Raw genomic sequence first — 22906 nt, 5'->3', positions numbered from 1 at the left:
ATTTCAAATTCTTGCTCTAACAATACTTATATAAACTTGGGAAAGTTAAGTTCTCATCTCCATTTGTCTAAACTCTAAAAGTTAGCATGATATTAACACTGAGCATATAAAGTTGTTTTGAAGATTAAGAAATAAAGTATTTAGTATAGATAGTATTAATGAGATATATAGCACTTAGTATCACATTGCAAGAATTCAGTAGATATGAGGAGTTCTCTTATATCTGAAGTACCTCTGACTGCACAAACATTCCATAATGTCTCTTCTCTCCATTTCTTTTCACATATTATTCCACCCTTTAACTTGGACAGAAGCCAGAAGAAAAATAGAAATAAATGGGTTTTTTCTCATCTTTCAAATTACTTGGAGAGCCAAACACTCTCTTTTCTGGCTCAAACTATTCATAGGCTTCCTACCCATGACCAATTCTTTTAGATTACAGGTGGAAAATCGGGCCATGGAAAATATGATAATAATGGAAATACACATGATTTATCATGATAGAGGGCCATATCATTAAATAAGAGTACATAATAAAATATAAGCTATTTTCCAACAAAGAAGCAGTGGCTGCAATAATACAGAGCAAGAATTCAGGTTCAGACCAAGAAAAAAACTTTGGGGGCATCTATCATGGAAGAAGTATGATGCATTTTAACAAAAGAGGAAAAACTAAGCATAGGATGCAAATTGTATACAGTTAAGACTCAAATTGAATGTTTAAGTGAATTGTAACTGCTTTAGAAAAAAATCAAATTGCCCTGCAAGTTCTGATAGATTTCTATCACCTTAGAGAATAATAAAATGTGATTTCCAAACTAACAGAAAGGGCAACTCTACTAAACCCAGAACAATGGAGACAATTGGCTGACTGCAAATTGTATGTTATTTAATTAACTTGTATTATAAATGTATAAATTTTCTATAAAATGTGAATGTATTTATACCCAAAGGAGGAAATATTAAAAACTATGTCTGAAATAATATCATCTCTCAGAAAATTTTCATCAAATGCACAACTTCCTAATGTGTCTACATGATTAACACCATCCTAAACCCTTTCTTTGGCTTTCAGATGTTTAGTGCCTCCTTCTCATCCAATCCTTCAAATCAGTCACCCTTCCTTGCCCTTCAACCTGTTACCTTCCTTACCTTTCCTTTACCCTTGATTCTAATCAAGACATATTTGGAATCTCAATAAGCTTAAAATAAGAGAATAATAAGTAAAGGACACACAAAGATATAAATGTGATCTCTAAATAAACTTAATCCCGCCATATTGAAGTAGATGAAGTAGTTGAAGATTTTTAAATCTGGCAACACAATCTAAACGTCTTGAACATAATTTTCCAGAAAATAACTAGTTCAAATCTGTTGGATAGCCTGGAGAGAGGCTTTAGTCATTGGATGCTCTGAGTACCACACACTGAGTGAGATGGATACGCACGTACTTGGCTAATGAGTTCACCTTCAAACTCAGAAAACTCAATCTGAAATAAATTACCAGGCAACTACCTCTGCAGCCACAGAAAAGAAGTAAAATATTAATAAATTGCAAACCAAAGAAATATTACACACTACCAAAAAACCCTATTTCATCACTTCTAAGACCTTGTCAATTTTAGGATACTTTATTGTTGATATTTCACCAACAATTTTTTAAAACTGGCAAATCATATATGACATATCTTTCATTCCAGGATACATCCTGATTTCAGAGATGTTAAATGTGAAAAAAAAAATGTGTATCTTCAAAAATTAAAATGTGGCATTCTTTATTTTATTTACTGGCCTTCGCTTTTGCCTCGTTAAACAAAGGGAAGTCTCAGTCTCAATCCTAGAATTTCTATTTTCAAAATCCACTTAAGCAGAAAATGACTTTACAAATGCAGACATAGAAGACCAAAAAGTGACTTGATCTGACTTTGGAATTGTAGGCACTGGAGATACAGCAGTTACAAAAACAGAAAAGAAAAATTGTCTTTGTCTTTTGAGAGCTAACATTCGTGTGTGTGTGTGTGTGTGTGTTTACTGTATTGGTTCTCAATATCCTATTTAATTCTATCAGTGAACTTACCTCTTTGCACTCCTATGGCAACTTTAGCTCTTGTAAACTGTACTGATTACTCACCTCTCTTGGGACCATTTTTTCTATCATCTTTCCTTCCATCCACTTCACACTCCACTGACTATATTTTCTGATAAAAATCTGAAAGGACTAAAAAAAAAAAATCTGAAAGGACTGAACTATCAATTCTCTCAGAAAGAAAAAGAAAATTTACAAAAACAGATGAGAAATCTCCCAGCCACATATTTTCTTGTAGAAATCAGAACAAAAGAATGATCTTGTCCATTTCATTAAATTCTAGGGATAACTCATGCCAAGATTTAGAAGCCATTACCCATTGATTGCAACCACTAAACCTGTACTCTAGCAAAAATATATTTATCAAACAGCCACTATTTTCAGATATGTCCACAACTCCTTTGGTACTACCAGGGAAGAAAAAATACCCTATTAAAATCTGAAAGGACACTGGTCTCTATTTGACTACAGCAATTGTCTTATTGCAAAGCATTTCTGAAGGACAAATTATGTACACCTTTCTTAAAATAACCTAAGACAGACATTATCTGTAGACAGAAGCAGCTTTAGAATAAATAAATAACAAAGGTTTGCAGTGAGTGGTTGGTGTGTTGGGCAGAGTGTGGTGACTTTTCTTGAATCTACATCTCCAAAGTCCTTACATAAGACTAAAAAACTATTAATTTTATATCAAACAATTGGAAGTGAGGGGTGTAGCTGATGGAGCTCATGGGGAAGAACTGAACAGCCTAAAGTGTATCTGGGTGCGCACTGCTCTCTAGAATGAAAACGGTGTCGAAAACATCCTTGAACCATTATCATAGATGTAGCAAAGTGCAGTTCATTTATGTGGAACCCATAGCATACGATGTGCTCCTGTGAAGAAGTACACATACAATCAATTCAGATAATTGAATTGTAAGATAATTAGTAAGTAGTAGGTAGTAAGATAATTCCCAAGGGGAGGAGACGTTCTTCAAAAAAAAAAAAGTTCTCTAATAAATTTAAAAATCAAAATTATTAAATACAAGATTTGTTTCTAAAACTTTAGTTCTTCCTATTCATTTCTACTTTAAAGGGCCTTTTCAATACCCAAAGATCTATATTTTCTTTCTTTACTTTCAATTTAATATTAATCAATCATATAAGTCTTTAGGGCAACATAAAAGGAATTTAAGCATAAATAACATCATACATGGGTAGATAGATACAGATATTATTACTAGCTGATATTAATCATGTTAAATTTTACATCACATTGGTTTTTCATCTCTGTACAGCAGAAAAAGCATCACAGATCATGACTTACTGTTGCTTCTGGGTATAGGCCCTGCAGAGTGGGTAAAAACTAGACACAGTGCCTATGGGAGATGGTAAAGAAGAAATTCCGTGTATATTAAATGTAATACAAAGCTCCTGACTCTGCCCAGCTGTATCTGGCTAGAGGCAAAAATGATGGTGCTCATTTCAAGTACTTACCTTGTGATGATAAATAATCAAGTAACATGATGATTATGATTTTTTAAATTTCCTTTTTATAATTACCATCATGTACCATCTGCAGTGGGATAGTAACAATAGCATTAGCTATTTCAGTATGTTTTTACATTGCCTAGCACACAAAGTCTGGGTGAAAAAAATTACAGCAATAATTTGCTTTTCTCAGAAATGTAGAAGTAATTGATTTAGTTTTGTAAATCAGTTTATTTGGAACTCTTCATAGGTAATCCAAAGAAATCTAATTCATATATCCTTCATATGTAAAGTTCTTATATGACTGAATTAATTTAGAATTTTTTTTTAATTCTAAGGAAAAATGTGTATATGGGGGTTATTAACTTATTTTGCCTAAAGCATTATAAATGTATCACTTTGTATATGCAAGCATTGCTTCAAATAAGAAAAAACAAAATGTTCTATTTAATATTGGAAAATTGCTTGTGTTCATATTTTGAACCTGCTTTAGAAATATCATTGTTTTGTTAGTTCTATGTTTTGACCTCTTTTACTATTTCAACACTGTTATGATTTTTCTCTGACTTCTTGAAAAGCCCCTCATGTTTGTCATTTATATCTCTGTCTTGATTGTGAGAAGTATTAATGAGATAGCCTCCTCCACCAGAGGGCAGACGGCAGAAGCAAGAAGAACTACAATCCTGCAGCCTGTGGAACAAAAACCACATTCACAGAAAGATAGACAAGATGGAAAGGCAGAGGGCTATGTACCAGATGAAGGACCAAGATAAAACCCCAGAAAAACAACTAAATGAAGTGGAGATAGGCAACCTTCCAGAAAAAGAAGTCAGAAAAATGATAGTGAAGATGATCCAGGACCTCGGGAAAAGGATGGAGGCAAAGATCGAGAGGATGCAAGAAATGTTTAACAAAGACCTAGAAGAATTAAAGAACAAACAAACAGAGATGAACAATACAATAACTGAAATGAAAACTACACGAGAAGGAATCAATCAATAGCAGAATAACTGAGGCAGAAGAACGGATAAGTGACCTGGAAGACAGAAGGGTGGAATTCACTGCTGTGGAACACAATAAAGGAAAAAGAATGAAAAGAAATGAAGACAGCCTAAGAGACATCTGGGGCAACATTAAACACAACAACATTCCCATTATAGAGATCCCAGAAGGAGAAGAGAGAGAAAGGACCCGAGGAAATATTTGATGAGATTATACTCGAAAACTTCCCTAACATGGGAAAGGAAATAGCCACCCAAGTCCAGGAAGCGCAGAGAGTCCCATACAGGATAAACCCAAGGAGAAACACACCAAGACACATCAAATTGGCAAAAGTTAAAGACAAAGAAAAATTATTGAAAGCACCAAGGGAAAAATGACAAATACTATATAAGGGAACTCCCATAAGGTTAACAGCTGATTTCTCTGCAGAAATTTACAAGCCAGAAGGGAGTGGCATGGTATACTTAAAGTGATGAAAGGGAAGAACCTACAACCAACGGTACTCTACCCGGCAAGGATCTCATTCAGATTCGATGGAGAAATCAAAAGCTTTACAGACAAACAAAAGCTAAGAGAATTCAGCACCACAAAACCAGCTCTACAACAAATGCTAAAGAAATTTCTCTAAGTGGGAAACACAAGGGAAGAAAAAGACTTACAAAAACAAACCCAAAACAATTAAGAAAATGGTCATAGGAACATACATATCGATAATTACCTTAAACGTGAATGGAATAAATGCACCAACCAAGAGTCAAAGGCTTGCTGAATGGATACAAAAACAAGACCCATATATATGCTGTCTACAAGAGACCCACTTCAGACCTAGGGACACATACAGACTGAAAGTGAGGGGATGGAAAACGATATTCCATGCAAATGGAAATCAAAAGAAAGCTGGAGTAGCAATACTCATATCAGATAAAATAAACTTTAAAATAAAGAATATTACAAGAGACACGGAAGGACACTGCACAATGATCAAGGGATCGCTACAAGAAGAAGATTTAACAATTATAAATATATATGCACCTAACATAGGAGCACCTCAATACATAAGGCAACTGCTAACAGCTATAAAAGAGGAAACCAACAGTAACACAGTAATAGAGGGGGACTTCAACACCTCACTGACACCAATGGACAGATCATCCAAACAGAAAATAAATAAGGAAACAGAAGCTTTAAATGACACAATAGACCAGATAGGTTTAATTGATAATTATAGGACATTCCTTCCCAAAACAGCAGATTACACTCTCTTCTCAAGTGTGCACGGATCATTCTCCAGGATAGATCACATCTTGTGTCACAGATCAAGCCTTGGTAAATTTAAGAAAACTGAAATCATTTCAAGCATCTTTACTGACCACAATGCTATGAGATAAGAAATCAATTACAGGGAAAAACTGTAAAAAACACAAATACGTGGAGGCTAAACAATACGTTACTAAATAACCAAGACATCACTGAAGGAATCAAAGAGGAAACCAAAAATACCTAGAGACAAATGACAATGAAAACACAATGATCCAAAACCTATGGGATGCAGCAAAACCAGTTCTAAGAGGGAAGTTTTTAGCTATACAAGCCTACCTCAAGAAACAAGAAACATCTCAAATAATCTAACGTTACACCTAAAGGAACTAGAGAAAGAAGAGCAAACAAAACCCAAAGTTAGCAGAAGGAAAGAAATCATCAAGATCAGAGCAGAAATAAATGAAATAGAAACAAAGAAAACAATAGCAAAGATCAATAAAACTAAAAGCTGGTTCTTTTAGAAGATAAACAAAATTGATCAACCATTAGCCAGACTCATCAAGGAAAAGAGGGAGAGGACTCAAATCAATAAAATTAGAAATGAAAGAGGAGAAGTTACAACAGACACCGCAGAAATACAAAGCATCCTAAGAGACTACTACAAACAACTCTATGCCAATAAAATGGAAAACCTGTAAGAACGGACAAATTCTTTGAAAGGTATAACCTTCTAAGACTGAACCAACTAGAAATAGAAAATATGAACAGACCAATCACAAGTAATGAAATTGAAACAGTGATTAAAAATCTTCCAACAAAGTCCAGGACCAGATGGCTTCACAGGTGAATTCTATCAAACATTTAGAGAAGAGCTAACACCCATCCTTCTCAAACTCTTCCAAAATATTGCAGAGGAAGGAACACTCCCAAACACATTCTATGAGGCCACCATCACCCTGATACCAAAACCAAAGATACTACAAAAAAAGAAAATTACAGACCAATATCACTGATGAATATAGATGCAAAAATCCTCAACAAAACTAGCAAACAGAATCCAACAACACTTTAAAAGGATCATACACCATGATCAACTGGGATTTATCCCAGGGATGCAAGGATTCTTCAAAATACATAAATCAATCAATATGATACACCATATTAACAAATTAAAGAAGAAAAACCATATGATCATCTCAATAGATGCAGAAAAAGCTTTTGACAAAATTCAACACCTATTTATGATAAAAACTCTCCAGAAGGTGGGCATAGAGGGAACCTACCTCAACATAATAAAGGCCATATGTGACAAACCCACAGCAAACATCATTCTCAATGGTGAAAAACTGAAAGCATTTCCTCTAAGATCAGGAACAAGACAAGGATGTCCACTCTCACCATTATTATTCAACATAGTTTTGGAAGTGCTAGCCATGGCAATCAGAGAAGAAAAAGAAATAAGAGGAATACAAATTGGAAAATAAGAAGTAAAACGGTCACTGTTTGCAGATGACATGATACTATACATAGAGAATCCTAAAATGCCACCAGAAAACTACTAGAGCTAATCAATGAATTTGGTAAAGTTGCAGGATAGAAAATTAATGCACAGAAATCTCTTGCATTCCTATACACTAATGATGCAAAATCTGAAAGAGAAATTAAGGAAACACTTCCATTTACCATTGCAACAAAAAGAATAAAATACCTAGGAATAAACCTGTCTTGGGAGACAAAAGACCTGTATGCAGAAAACTATAAGACAATAATGAAAGAAATTAAAGATGATACCAACAGATGGAGAGATATACCATGTTCTTGCATTGGAAGAATCAATATTGTGAAAATGACTATACTACCCAAAGCAATCTACAGATCCAATGCAATCCCTATCAAATTACCAATGGCATTTTTTACGAAACTAGAAGAAAAAAACGGAGCTGGAGGAATCAGACTCCCTGACTTCAGACTATACTACAAAGCTACAGTAATCAAGACAGTATGGTACTGGCACAAAAACAGAAACATAGATCAATGGAACAAGATAGAAAGCCCAGAGATAAACCCACACACCTATGGTCAACTAATCTATGACAAAGGAGGCAAGGATATACAATGGAGAAAAGACAGCCTCTTCAATAAGTGGTGCTGGGAAAACTGGACAGCTACATGTAAAAGAATGAAATTAGAACACTCCCTAACACCATACACGAAAATAAACCGAAAATGAGTTAGAGACCTAAATGTAAGACCGGGCACTATAAAACTCTTAGAGGAAAACATAGGAAGAACACTCTTTGACATAAATCACAGCAAGATCTTTTTTGATCCACCTCCTAGAGTAATGGAAATAAAAACAGAAATAAACAAATGGGACCTAATGAAACTTAAGAGCTTTTGCACAGCAAAGGAAACCATAAACAAGACAAAAAGACAACCCTCAGAATGGGATAAAATATTTGCAAACAAATCAACTTACAAAGGATTAATCTCCAAAATATATAAAAAGCTCATGCAGCTCAATATTAAGAAAGCAAACAACCCAATCCAAAACTGGGCAGAAGACCTAAATAGACATTTCTCCAAAGAAGACATACAGATGGCCAGAAGCAAATGAAAAGCTGCTCAACATCACTAATTATTAGAGAAATGCAAATCAAAACTACAATGAGGTATCACCTCACACCAGTTAGAATGGGCATCATCAGAAAATCTACAAACAACAAATGCTGGAGAGGGTGTGGAGAAAAGAGAACCCTCTTGCACTGTTGGTGGGAATATAAATTGATACAGGCACTATGGAGAACAGTATGGAGGTTCCTCAAAAAACTAAAAATAGAATTACCATATGACCCAGCAATCTCACTACTGGGCATATACCCAGAGAAAACCATAATTCAAAAAGACACATGCTCCCCAATGTTCATTGCAGCACTATTTACAATAGCCAGGTAATGGAAGCAACCTAAATGCCCATCGACAGACAACTGGATAAAGAAATTTTGGTACGTATATACAATGGAATATTACTCAGCCATGAAAAGGAACGAAATTGGGTCATTTGTAGAGACGTGGGTGGATCTAGAGACTCATACAGAGTGAAGTAAGTCAGAAAGAGAAAAACAAATATCGTATATTAACGCATATATGCGGAACCTAGAAAAATGGTACAGATGAACTGGTTTGCAGGGCAAAAGTTGAGACACAGATGTAGAGAACTAACGTATGGACATGAAGGGGGGAAGCGGTGGGGGGGTGGGGGTTGTGGTGTGATGAATTGGGTGATTGGGATTGACATGTATACACTGATGTGTATAAAGTGGATGACTAATAAGAACCTGCTGTATAAAAACTTAAATAAAATACAATTCAAAAAAAAAACAAAAGAAGAAAGATCTAAAATCAATAATCTTGGCTCGCACCATAGAAAGTGAGGACATCTCTATAGATCCCATGGACATTGAAAGGATCATAAAGGAATCCTATGAACAATTCTGTGCTCACAAATTTGAGCAAATGGATCAGCTCCTGGAAAGGCACTATCTGTGAACACTCACACAAAAAGAAATAGACCATCTAAATAGGTCTGTATCTGTTAAATAAATTAAATCAATAATTAATAACCTTCCAAAACAGAAAGCACCAGGTGCAGTTGGGTTTTCTGGTGAATTCTACAAATATTTAAGGAAGAAATTATACCAGTTCTCTACCATATCTTTCAGAGAATAGAAGCAGAGAGAATACTTCCTAACTCATTATTGTAATACCAAATCCGGACCAGACGGTGCAAAAAAAAAAAAAAAAACTACAGACCACTATCTCTCATAAACGTAGATGTAAAAATGATTAATACAGTATTAGCAAATTAAACCCAACAGTGTATAAAAAGAATTGTATACCATGACCAAGTGGGATTTATCCAGGTATGCAAAGCTGGATTGACATTTGAATATCAATTAATGTCATCAGTCACATCAACAAACTATAGAAAAATCCCATGATCTTATCATTCGATGCAGGAAAAGCATTTTGCAAAATCCAACACCTATTTATGATAAAAACTCACAGTAAACTAGGAATAGAGGGGAACTTCCTCAACTTAATAAAGAATATCTACAAGAAACATCATACTTAATAGTGAGAAACTTGAAACTTTCACACCAAGATCAGGAACAAGACAAGGATGTCTCCTCTCACCAATGCTTTCAACACTGTACTTGAACGTCTTTGCTAATGCAATTAGAGTAGAAAAGGAAATAAAATGTATGCAGATTGGGTAGAAAGAAATAAGATAGTCTCTTTGTAGATGATCTGTTTGTTTGCCTAGAAAATCTGAAAGAACCAATAAGGCAAGGTAAAGGTAAACTATGGACTTTGGTTGATTATGATGTGTCAGTGTAAATTCATCACTTGTAACACATGTACCACTCTGGTGGGGCAAATTGATAGTTGGGGGAGGGTTATACATGAGTGGGTCAGTGGTTATATGGGAAATCTGTGTAAATTACTCTCAATTTTTTTGTGAAACTAAAACTACTCTGAAAGTTAAAAAAATCTTTTTGCACAGCAAAGGAAACTACCAACAAAATGAAAAGGCAACTGACAGAATAGGAGAAAATAATTGTAAATCACATATCTGATAAGGGGTTAATATCCAAAAATACCTAAAGAACGCATACAACTCAAAGTTAAAAAAAACCAAACAATCCTACAAGTAAAATAATTTTTTGGTAATCATGTATGATGATAGTTGTTAACTAGACTTATTTTGGTGATCATTTTGCAACATATACAAATACTGAATCATTATGTTGTACACCTGAAACTAACATAATGTTATGTCAATTATACTGCCATAAAAATAAATTATAAAAATTCTATTAAAAAATGGACAGAGTAACTGAGCAGACATTTTTCCAAAGAAGACCTACAGATGGCCAACAGGCACATGAAAGGACAATACCATTAATCAACAGGGAAATGCAAATTAAGACCAAAATGACATATCACCTCATGCCTATTAGAATGACCATCCTCAAAAAGACAAGAGATAACAAATGCTGGCGTGGATGTGGAGAAAAGGGAACCTTTGTGTACTGTTGGTAGAAATAAAAATTGGTGCAGTCACTATGGAAAGCAGTTTGAAGGTTCCTCAAAAAATTATAATAGAACTACCATATAATTCAGCAATTCCACTCCTGGGTATATACCCAAAGAAAACGAAAACACCAATAAGAAATGATACATACTCCCCAATGTTCATAACAGCATTATTTACAATAGTCAAGACATGGAAACAAAGTGTCCATCAATGGATGAATGGATGAAAATTAAAGTGGTATATATGTGCAATGAAATATTATTCAGCCATTAAAAAGACAGAAATCCTGCCATTTGAGACAGCATGGATGGACCTTGGGGGCACTAATGCTAAGTGAAATAAGTCAATCAGAGAAAGACAAAATTGTATGATCTCACTTATATATGGCATCTAAAAAAAAACAAACTCATAGAAACAGAGAACAGATTGGTAGTTGCCAGAGACAGTGGGTAAGAGATATGGGAAATGGGTGAAGGTAGTCAAAGTAGAAACTTCCAGTCACAAAATAAATAAATTCTGAGGATCTAATGTACAGCATGGTGACTACAGTTAACCATACTGTATTTTATATTTGAAAGTTGCTAAGAGAGTAGAATTTAAATGTTCTCATTACAAGGAAAACAATCCGTAATTATGTGAGATTATAGATATTAACTAAACTTACTGTGGCAATCACTTCACAATATATACACATGTCAAATCATTATGTTGTATACCTTAAACTAACACAATGCCATATGTCAATTATATCTCAATAAAACTGGAAAAAAATTTTAAAAATTCAGTAAGATGACTGGGTGCATAATATATGAAAATTAAGATATGCAAGTATATACATTTAATACTTTGGAACAAAAGAATTCATGGAAGTATGAAGACACACTTCATTAACATATTTACAAAATGACCTGTGTAAAACAATATTCCTTAAAGCATTATTATAATAGGGAAATAGTTGGAAACAACCTCAAAAGTTTATATATATCAAACAATTAAATAAACTGAAGATAAAGAACTTTTTTCTTCCAGTTTTACTGAGATATAATTGACATACAGCACTGTATAAGTTTAAAGGGTGCAGTATAATGATTTGATTTACATACATCATAAAATGATTACCACAATAAGCTTAGTGAACATCCATGATCACATATAGATAAAAAATTTTTAAAAAAAGAAAAAAATTTTTTCCTTGTGATGAGAACTCTTAGGATTTACTACCTTAACTTTCACATATAACATACAACAGTGTTAATTACCTAATCGTGTTGTACATTACATCCCTAGTACTTATTTATCTTATAACTGGAAGTTTGTATCTTTTGACCATAACGATAAGGATTTTTTTCTTGTCCCACATTCACATGTAAATACTTCCAGATTTCAGAATTAAGTATCCTTCTGGTTTTTGCTCTAGAGCTAAATTCAGTTTATAAATAAGTAGAGAAATCTCTTTTGCTTCAAACTCAAGTCTATGAATATAAATTTTAAATACACTCATACACATGTGTGATGTTGATGTATATAGCTATAGAAGAATTATATTCAGGATAAAGTTAACAGGATTTACTTAGGGTAAATGTAAATTAGATTTCACAGAAAAGGGGACACTTAACTTTACAAATCTGATTTGTGGATTTTACCATCCGTATGATTAATTTAAAAAATAAAAAATGTTAACATAATTGTAAAACTCAAAAGCATGATTGAAATGGGTATTTAGTATAATAAGCAGAATTAATACTTCTTTTTTATTATTTCTTTTTTGTTGAATTTTTGAATTCTATTTTATTTATTTTTTTATACAGCAGGTTCTTATTCGTCATCCATTTTATACACATCAGTGTATACATGTCAATCCCAACTGCCCAATTCATCACACTACCACCCCGACCACCCTGCCGCTATCCCCCCTTGGTGTCCATACATTTGTTCTCTACATCTGTGTCTCAGTTTCTCCCTTGCAAACCAGTTCATCTGTACCATTTTTCTAGGTTCCACGTATATGCATTAATACATGATATTTGTTTTTCTCTTTCTGACTTACTTCACTCTGTACGACAGTCTCTGGATGCATCCACGTCTCTACAAATGACCCAATTTCGTTCCTTTTCATGGCTGAGTAATATTCCATTGTATATACGTACCAAAATTTCTTTATCCAGTTGTCTGTCGATGGGCATTTAGGTTGCTTCCATTACCTGGCTATTGTAAATAGTGCTGCAATGAACATTGGGGAGCATGTGTCTTTTTGAATTATGGTTTTCTCTGGGTATATGCCCAGTAGTGAGATTGCTGGGTCATATGGTAATTCTATTTTTAGTTTTTTGAGGAACCTCCATACTGTTCTCCATAGTGCCTGTATCAATTTATATTCCCACCAACAGTGCAAGAGGGTTCTCTTTTCTCCACACCCTCTCCAGCATTTGTTGTTTGTAGATTTTCTGATGATGCCCATTCTAACTGGTGTGAGGTGATACCTCATTGTAGTTTTGATTTGCATTTCTCTAATAATTAGTGATGTTGAGCAGCTTTTCATTTGCTTCTGGCCATCTGTATGTCTTCTTTGGAGAAATGTCTATTTAGGTCTTCTGCCCAGTTTTGGATTGGGTTGTTTGCTTTCTTAATATTGAGCTGCATGAGCTTTTTATATATTTTGGAGATTAATCCTTTGTAAGTTGATTTGTTTGCAAATATTTTATCCCATTCTGAGGGTTGTCTTTTTGTCTTGTTTATGGTTTCCTTTGCTGTGCAAAAGCTCTTAAGTTTCATTAGGTCCCATTTGTTTATTTCTGTTTTTATTTCCATTACTCTAGGAGGTGGATCAAAAAAGATCTTGCTGTGATTTATGTCAAAGAGTGTTCTTCCTATGTTTTCCTCTAAGAGTTTTATAGTGCCCGGTCTTACATTTAGGTCTCTAACTCATTTTCGGTTTATTTTCGTGTATGGTGTTAGGGAGTGTTCTAATTTCATTCTTTTACATGTAGCTGTCCAGTTTTCCCAGCACCACTTATTGAAGAGGCTGTCTTTTCTCCATTGTATATCCTTGCCTCCTTTGTCATAGATTAGTTGACCATAGGTGTGTGGGTTTATCTCTGGGCTTTCTATCTTGTTCCATTGATCTATGTTTCTGTTTTTGTGCCAGTACCATACTGTCTTGATTACTGTAGCTTTGTAGTATAGTCTGAAGTCAGGGAGTCTGATTCCTCCAGCTCCGTTTTTTTCTTCTAGTTTCGTAAAAAATGCCATTGGTAATTTGATAGGGATTGCATTGGATCTGTAGATTGCTTTGGGTAGTATAGTCATTTTCACAATATTGATTCTTCCAATGCAAGAACATGGTATATCTCTCCATCTGTTGGTATCATCTTTAATTTCTTTCATTATTGTCTTATAGTTTTCTGCATACAGGTCTTTTGTCTCCCAAGACAGGTTTATTCCTAGGTATTTTATTCTTTTTGTTGCAATGGTAAATGGAAGTGTTTCCTTAATTTCTCTTTCAGATTTTGCATCATTAGTGTATAGGAATGCAAGAGATTTCTGTGCATTAATTTTCTATCCTGCAACTTTACCAAATTCATTGATTAGCTCTAGTAGTTTTCTGGTGGCATTTTAGGATTCTCTATGTATAGTATCATGTCATCTGCAAACAGTGACCGTTTTACTTCTTATTTTCCAATTTGTATTCCTCTTATTTCTTTTTCTTCTCTGATTGCCATGGCTAGCACTTCCAAAACTATGTTGAATAATAATGGTGAGAGTGGACATCCTTGTCTTGTTCCTGATCTTAGAGGAAATGCTTTCAGTTTTTCACCATTGAGAATGATGTTTGCTGTGGGTTTGTCACATATGGCCTTTATTATGTTGAGGTAGGTTCCCTCTATGCCCACCTTCTGGAGAGTTTTTATCATAAATAGGTGTTGAATTTTGTCAAAAGCTTTTTCTGCATCTATTGAGATGATCATATGGTTTTTCTTCTTTAATTTGTTAATATGGTGTATCATATTGATTGATTTATGTATTTTGAAGAATCCTTGCATCCCTGGGATAAATCCCAGTTGATCATGGTGTATGATCCTTTTAAAGTGTTGTTGGATTCTGTTTGCTAGTTTTGTTGAGGATTTTTGCATCTATATTCATCAGTGATATTGGTCTGTAATTTTCTTTTTTTGTAGTATCTTTGGTTTTGGTATCAGGGTGATGGTGGCCTCATAGAATGTGTTTGGGAGTGTTCCTTCCTCTGCAATATTTTGGAAGAGTTTGAGAAGGATGGGTGTTAGCTCTTCTCTAAATGTTTGATAGAATTCACCTGTGAAGCCATCTGGTCCTGGACTTTGTTGGAAGATTTTTAATCACTGTTTCAATTTCATTACTTGTGATTGGTCTGTTCATATTTTCTATTTCTAGTTGGTTCAGTCTTAGAAGGTTATACCTTTCAAAGAATTTGTCCGTTCTTACAGGTTTTCCATTTTATTGGCATAGAGTTGTTTGTAGTAGTCTCTTAGGATGCTTTGTATTTCTGCGGTGTCTGTTGTAACTTCTCCTCTTTCATTTCTAATTTTATTGATTTGAGTCCTCTCCCTCTTTTCCTTGATGAGTCTGGCTAATGGTTGATCAATTTTGTTTATCTTCTAAAAGAACCAGCTTTTAGTTTTATTGATCTTTGCTATTGTTTTCTTTGTTTCTATTTCATTTATTTCTGCTCTGATCTTGATGATTTCTTTCCTTCTGCTAACTTTGGGTTTTGTTTGCTCTTCTTTCTCTAGTTCCTTTAGGTGTAACGTTAGATTATTTGAGATGTTTCTTGTTTCTTGAGGTAGGCTTGTATAGCTAAAAACTTCCCTCTTAGAACTGGTTTTGCTGCATCCCATAGGTTTTGGATCATTGTGTTTTCATTGTCATTTGTCTCTAGGTATTTTTGGTTTCCTCTTTGATTCCTTCAGTGATGTCTTGGTTATTTAGTAACGTATTGTTTAGCCTCCACGTATTTGTGTTTTTTACAGTTTTTCCCTGTAATTGATTTCTTATCTCATAGCATTGTGGTCAGTAAAGATGCTTGAAATGATTTCAGTTTTCTTAAATTTACCAAGGCTTGATCTGTGACACAAGATGTGATCTATCCTGGAGAATGATCCGTGCACACTTGAGAAGAGAGTGTAATCTGCTGTTTTGGGAAGGAATGTCCTATAATTATCAATTAAACCTATCTGGTCTATTGTGTCATTTAAAGCTTCTGTTTCCTTATTTATTTTCTGTTTGGATGATCTGTCCATTGGTGTCAGTGAGGTGTTGAAGTCCCCCTCTATTACTGTGTTACTGTTGGTTTCCTCTTTTATAGCTGTTAGCAGTTGCCTTATGTATTGAGGTGCTCCTATGTTAGGTGCATATATATTTATAATTGTTAAATCTTCTTCTTGTAGCGATCCCTTGATCATTGTGCAGTGTCCTTCCGTGTCTCTTGTAATATTCTTTATTTTAAAGTTTATTTTATCTGATATGAGTATTGCTACTCCAGCTTTCTTTTGATTTCCATTTGCATGGAATATCGTTTTCCATCCCCTCACTTTCAGTCTGTATGTGTCCCTAGGTCTGAAGTGGGTCTCTTGTAGACAGCATATATATGGGTCTTGTTTTTGTATCCATTCAGCAAGCCTTTGACTCTTGGTTGGTGCATTTATTCCATTCACGTTTAAGGTAATTATCGATATGTATGTTCCTATGACCATTTTCTTAATTGTTTTGGGTTTGTTTTTGTAAGTCTTTTTCTTCCCTTGTGTTTCCCACTTAGAGAAATTTCTTTAGCATTTGTTGTAGAGCTGGTTTTGTGGTGCTGAATTCTCTTAGCTTTTGTTTGTCTGTAAAGCTTTTGATTTCTCCATCGAATCTGAATGAGATCCTTGCCGGGTAGAGTACCGTTGGTTGTAGGTTCTTCCCTTTCATCACTTTAAGTATACCATGCCACTCCCTTCTGGCTTGTAAATTTCTGCAGAGAAATCAGCTGTTAACCTTATGGGAGTTCCCTTATATAGTATTTGTCATTTTTCCCTTGGTGCTTTCAATAATTTTTCTTTGTCTTTAACTTTTGCCAATTTGATGTGTCTTGGTGTGTTTCTCCTTGGGTTTATCCTGTATGGGACTCTCTGCGCTTCCTGGACTTGGGTGGCTATTTCCTTTCCCATGTTAGGGAAGTTTTCGAGTATAATCTCATCAAATATTTCCTCGGGTCCTTTCTCTCTCTTCTCCTTCTGGGATCTCTATAATGGGAATGTTGTTGTGTTTAATGTTGCCCCAGATGTCTCTTAGGCTGTCTTCATTTCTTTTCATTCTTTTTCCTTTATTGTGTTCCACAGCAGTGAATTCCACCCTTCTGTCTTCCAGGTCACTTATCCGTTCTTCTGCCTCAGTTATTCTGCTATTGATTGATTCCTTCTCGTGTAGTTTTCATTTCAGTTATTGTATTGTTCATCTCTGTTTGTTTGTTCTTTAATTCTTCTAGGTCTTTGTTAAACATTTCTTGCATCCTCTCGATCTTTGCCTCCATCCTTTTCCCGAGGTCCTGGATCATCTTCACTATCATTTTTCTGACTTCTTTTTCTGGAAGGTTGCCTATCTCCACTTCATTTAGTTGTTTTTCTGGGGTTTTATCTTGGTCCTTCATCTGGTACATAGCCCTCTGCCTTTCCATCTTGTCTATCTTTCTGTGAATGTGGTTTTTGTTCCACAGGCTGCAGGATTGTAGTTCTTCTTGCTTCTGCTGTCTGCCCTCTGGTAGATGAAGCTCTCTGAGAGGCTTGTGGAAGTTTCCTGATGGGAGGGACTGGTGGTGAGTAGAGCTGGCTGTTGCTCTGGTGGTCAGAGCTCAGTAAAAGTTTAATCCGCTTGTCTGCTGATGGGTGGGGCTCATTTCCCTCCCTTTTGGCTGTTTGGCCTGAAGCAACCCAACACTGGAGCCTACCCAGGCTCTTTTGTGGGGCCAACGGCAGACTCTGGGAGGGCTCACGCCAAGGAGTATTTCCCAGAACTTCTGCTGCCAGTGTCCTTGTCCTCACATTGAGACACAGCCACCCTCCGCCTCTGCAGGAGACCTTCCAAAACTAGCACGTAGGTCAGGTTCCGTCTCCTATGGAGCCACTGCTCCTTCCCCTGGGTCCTGATGCACACACTACTTTGTGTGTGCCCTCCAAGAGTGGAGTCTCTGTTTTCCCCAGTCCTGTGGAAGTCCTGCAATCAAATCCCACTAGCCTTCAAAGTCTGATTCTCTAGGAATTCCTCCTCCTGTTGCCGGACCCCCAGGTTTGGAAGCCTGTCGTGGGGCTCAGAACCTTCACTCTAGTGGGTGGACTTCTGTGGTATAAGTGTTCTCCAGTTTGTGAGTTACCCATCCAGCAGTTATGGGATTTGATTTTATTGTGATTGCGCCCCTCCTACCATCTCATTGTGGCTTCTCCTTTGTCTTTGGATGTGGGGTATCTTTTTTGGTGAGTTCCAGTGTCTTCCTGTCGATGATTGTTCAGCAATTAGTCGTGATTCCGGTGTTCTTGCAAGAGGGAGTCAGAGCATGTCCTTCTACTCTGCCATCTTGAACCAAACTCCTCTCTTCTTTTCTAATATACGCATTGAATGCTATAAATTTCCTATAAACACTGTTTTTTCTGTGTCCCACAAATTTTGATGCTCTCATTTCATTTTCATTTAGTTCAAAATGTTTTACTCCTCCTGAGATTTCTTCTTTGACCCATGTGTTATTTAGAAGTGTGTTGTTTCACCTCCAACTATTTTGAGCTTTTCCAGTTAACATTTTATTATTGATTTCTAGTTTAATTCCATTGTGGTCTGAGAGCAGACATTGTAAGATTTCTATTTTTTAAAATTTGTCTAGTTGTGTTTTATGACCCACAATGTGGTCTATCTCAGTGAGTGTTTCACGTGAGCTTGAGAAGAATGTGTATTCTTCTGATGTTGCATGAAATAATCTATAAACTATGTCCAGTGATTTATGGTGTTGCTGAGTTCAACTATGTCTTTACTGATTTTCTGCCTGCTGAATCTGTCCTTTTCCGATAGAGGGGTGTTGGCATCCAACTATAATAGTGGATTCATCTATTATTTCTCTTGCAGTTCTATCAACTTTTGCATCACATAGTTTGATGCTCTGTTGTTAAGTAAACACACATTAAGGGTCATTATGTCTTCTTAGAGAATTAACCCCTTCATCCTTATGTAATGACCTTCTTTGTCCCTGATAACTTTCCTTACTTTGAAATCTGCCCTGTCTGATATTAATATAGTTACTCCTGCTTTCTTTTGGTTAGCTTTAGCATGGTATATTTTTTCCATCCATCCATTAACTTTTTTAATCTATGTATGTCTTTATATTTAAAATGGGTTTCCTATAGACAACATATTGTTGGATTTTGCTTTTTGATCCACTATGGCAATCTCTGTCTTTTAATTGATGCATTTAGACCAATGTTCAAAATGTTCTAAAGATTTGGATTAATCTACCACACCTGTTACTGTTTTCTATGTGTTGACCTTGTTGTGTGTGTTCCTGTTTTTGTCTTCCATTCTTTTCCTGCCTTTTATGGTTTAGTCAAATGTTTTGTTATTACATTTTCCTATAATTTTTTAACTTACAGTTTACTTCTTTTGTTAGTTTTTTAATTGGTTGCCCTAGAGTTTATCATATACATTTACAGCTTATCAATAACACTATACCACTTTATAGGTTGTATCTTATAATTTTAAAAAATCCTAATTTTTCCCTCCTTCCCTGTATATATAAGCATGCATAATTGAAACACTGTTGCTATTAGTTTTTAGCTATCTATTAGATCAATTAAAAACAGAAAAACAAAAGTGTTTATTTTTGCTTCATTAAATCTTCTCACTGATCTTTCTTTCTTTATGTAGATCTGAGTTTCTGATCCATATTATTTTCCTCTCTCTGAAGAACTTCTTTTAATATTAAGTGCAAGGCAGGTCTACTGGCAACAAATTTCCTAGTATTTATTAAATACTCTGAACCCTGTGAAAAATTAAAATCCTCTCTCTGTCTGCTACCAGGATTCTTCCTGTACCCTGTAAGTTTTATGGGATTAAATATATGGATAAAGTATGCCTGCATGGTTATAATTTGTCACTTCCATACCCATCATTTTTTGAGAGCTGTGCCCACCTAATGAATCTAGAATGTGATATGTGGGATTTGGAGCCCAGTTAGTAATATGTTTTTCCTGGAGAAAAATGGCTACTCTGCTTTTTCATTTGCTATAGACTTTGAATTTTTGGATAAAGTGCAGACAGAAATAGAGAGACAAAGTAAATTTCTACCTACTTGATGTTGGTGTAGCACTGCTGACCTACCAATTTCACTTTCATTCTACTGGCATTGGGGTTAATGGAAATTTCCCTAGATACCATTTGAAACAGGAAGCCTGTCTTCAGTTCTCAGCAAACAATCTCTTTGGCAGTGGCTTCTTGACCTTAAGTCTGTTTATCTTATTACAAGACAAATTTGTGCTGCCCCTTTGAAATCATCTTCTAATGAAGAAACTAAGCACTACAACCAGCTCACAATGGTAAAACACAAATCAGTTTCATTTAACAGCAGTGTTGTTGACATTGGTAAATTCCCGGGGAGAAAGGAATCTTTTGTCCCCTTCAAACTTCTTTTTCTCATTTTGATTAATACCTTACCTAAATATCCAGAATAAGGGCAGAAGTGAGGACATCCAAGAAGGGTTGTTTAAATGCCAGTAGATAAGGAACTTCTATTAATTATGTTTAGGTTACCATTCTGCCATTTTCAGAACTCAATGCAAGCAGAATTGACTGAAATGGTCCTCTAAGTCCAGTCCAAATATCTCAAATGATGAAGGATCTTGTAGGGATATGGATAAGGTGATGCTAATCTAAGGATGGATTCTGTGAACATGAGTCCAAAGAGCTGATCAGGGAATTAAAAACTACCCAGCTATAAAGCAGAAGGGTGCTGACAACTGGTGGTTGCAGAACTTCAGAGAGGCAGGTTATTATCAACATGGATGAGGGGTTTCACTAAGCACAGGGAACTGGGTAACCAAGGTGGAGACTGGGAACTGAGACCACAGCATCAGAACGAGAAGGGCTCCAGCACAATCCTGATTCCAAGATCTCCCAAAGAGTAATTAATCTGGGACCAAGATCATCCCAGACTGAAGGTTTAGCCTCTATTTTAAAGTAGAAGCTAATTTGGCATTTAGAGGAATATGGATGTCAGCATACAGAAGATCAATGAGCACCCTCATCTTTTAACTTTTAACCACCTTTACTGAGTGACTACAAAATACACCTTCAAATTCTTGCATTGAAGTTCTATCTAGTACTTAATTTCTAATACATTACTTTTTTTTGAGATAGTAAGTTTTGTTTTGCTTTCTAAAGTCCCCTCATACATGCAGACTCTTTCATTTCAGTTTTGTAGCCGGACTTTTTAATTTCTTTAGTCAAAGATTTTGGCAGCTATAAACGCAAGAACAGCTCAAAGAAACCTGTCTTCCATAAAAGCCTAAGAAAAATAAAGAGAATATGATAGGAGACCTGGGGCGGTAGGGGGCAGAGCGAGTGTCTTTACAGCAGAGATGCAAGTTTCTGCCAAATAGGGAAAAGAGAGGGCTTTCAATCTCTGTATCTGAGTCTAGAGCACTACGCCAAGGCAGTGCCTGTGAGGTATCCAACCTCAGAGAGACGCTGTTCTCCACTGGAATCCAGGCAGCTCTTCTCTAACTAGTAGAACTCATGAACTCTGTTGTCAAAATGGTTTCGCACTAACAGATTTATCTCTTTCTTAACCTCTGTTCAGCATTCATATTCCCAGGGGAAGTCTGGCTGATTCAGTAGAGGCCACATTCTCACCAATGGCTGAGACTGGAAGGAGGGTGTAATGGTAGACATTTCCACTAATGTTCACTGCATCTCCATGCCTGGCTCATCACTTGACATATAGCTAGTGCTCAAAAAATGATTGTTGAATTTAAATATTCTAAACGACCAATTTCTTTTGATTGAAGTCACATGTTGGTAAACAGTTAAACTGTTCTTAAGACCCTATAAGTCTGTTCTTTCAAATTCTTTTCAAATTCTTCTATACATCTGTTTTTGTTAGAAACCTATGTTTGAACAATTATTATTTCTATTTCTTCTATAGTCTCTAAGGTTAGCTAGTTATGTTTTCCTCTGAAATGTCTTCTTCCCTCTCTTGGCCATGCTTGAGTGTACCTTGTCAGTCCTTCATGTTGTGTACTGCTTAGGAATTCCTGTCTCACCAGAAACAGTACCTGAATGAAACTGTATCTGAGCTTGACCACAAATCAATTCCTTTCCTCTTATTCTTGCTAACTTAAATATCAGTCCATGTCAAAACAATATCCAGGACTCATTCATTAATATGTAATTGTTATTTTATATGACTTTAAGCATAGGGACATCCTCATGGTTCACTAACTCATCCCTTTGTCAGTCATGTGGCCAGATGTCAAATAAACTAACTCCATGACAGTGGATCTGCTCTTTTTTTTTTTTTTTAACACTTTGAAGACCAATCCAGTTCAACTAAATCATTAGCCTATTGCATGTCATCTAGATCATTATCCAACTAAAAAGTATTTTGGGGAGCAGTATGTATTCTAAAGTAGCAGTGATTGAAAGCACTATGTTATATGCTGAAAAATTCTACATGAGTGGTTGGCTGTTAAACAAAAAGCTGGAACATGGGCAGAGTACAAATACAGCAAACCTATATATATAAGATTCAGGCTTGATGAGCTACTGACTTCCAGACACTAATAAATTATTTTCTAAATCCAACTCCCTAATGAAAAGAAAGAGAGCTCCTTGGATAAGTGGCTGATTTGGAGACTAGAACAGAGAATATACCAAAATACAAGATGAGCCTGGACTGCCTTGTGATACCAAAAAGAAAGGAATACTTACTTAATTAATTA

The sequence above is a fragment of the Eschrichtius robustus genome, chromosome 21 (genome assembly GCF_028021215.1).
Source record: "Eschrichtius robustus isolate mEscRob2 chromosome 21, mEscRob2.pri, whole genome shotgun sequence".
In the NCBI taxonomy this organism is placed as follows: Eukaryota; Metazoa; Chordata; class Mammalia; order Artiodactyla; family Eschrichtiidae; genus Eschrichtius; species Eschrichtius robustus.
This window is presented reverse-complemented; position numbering follows the sequence as displayed.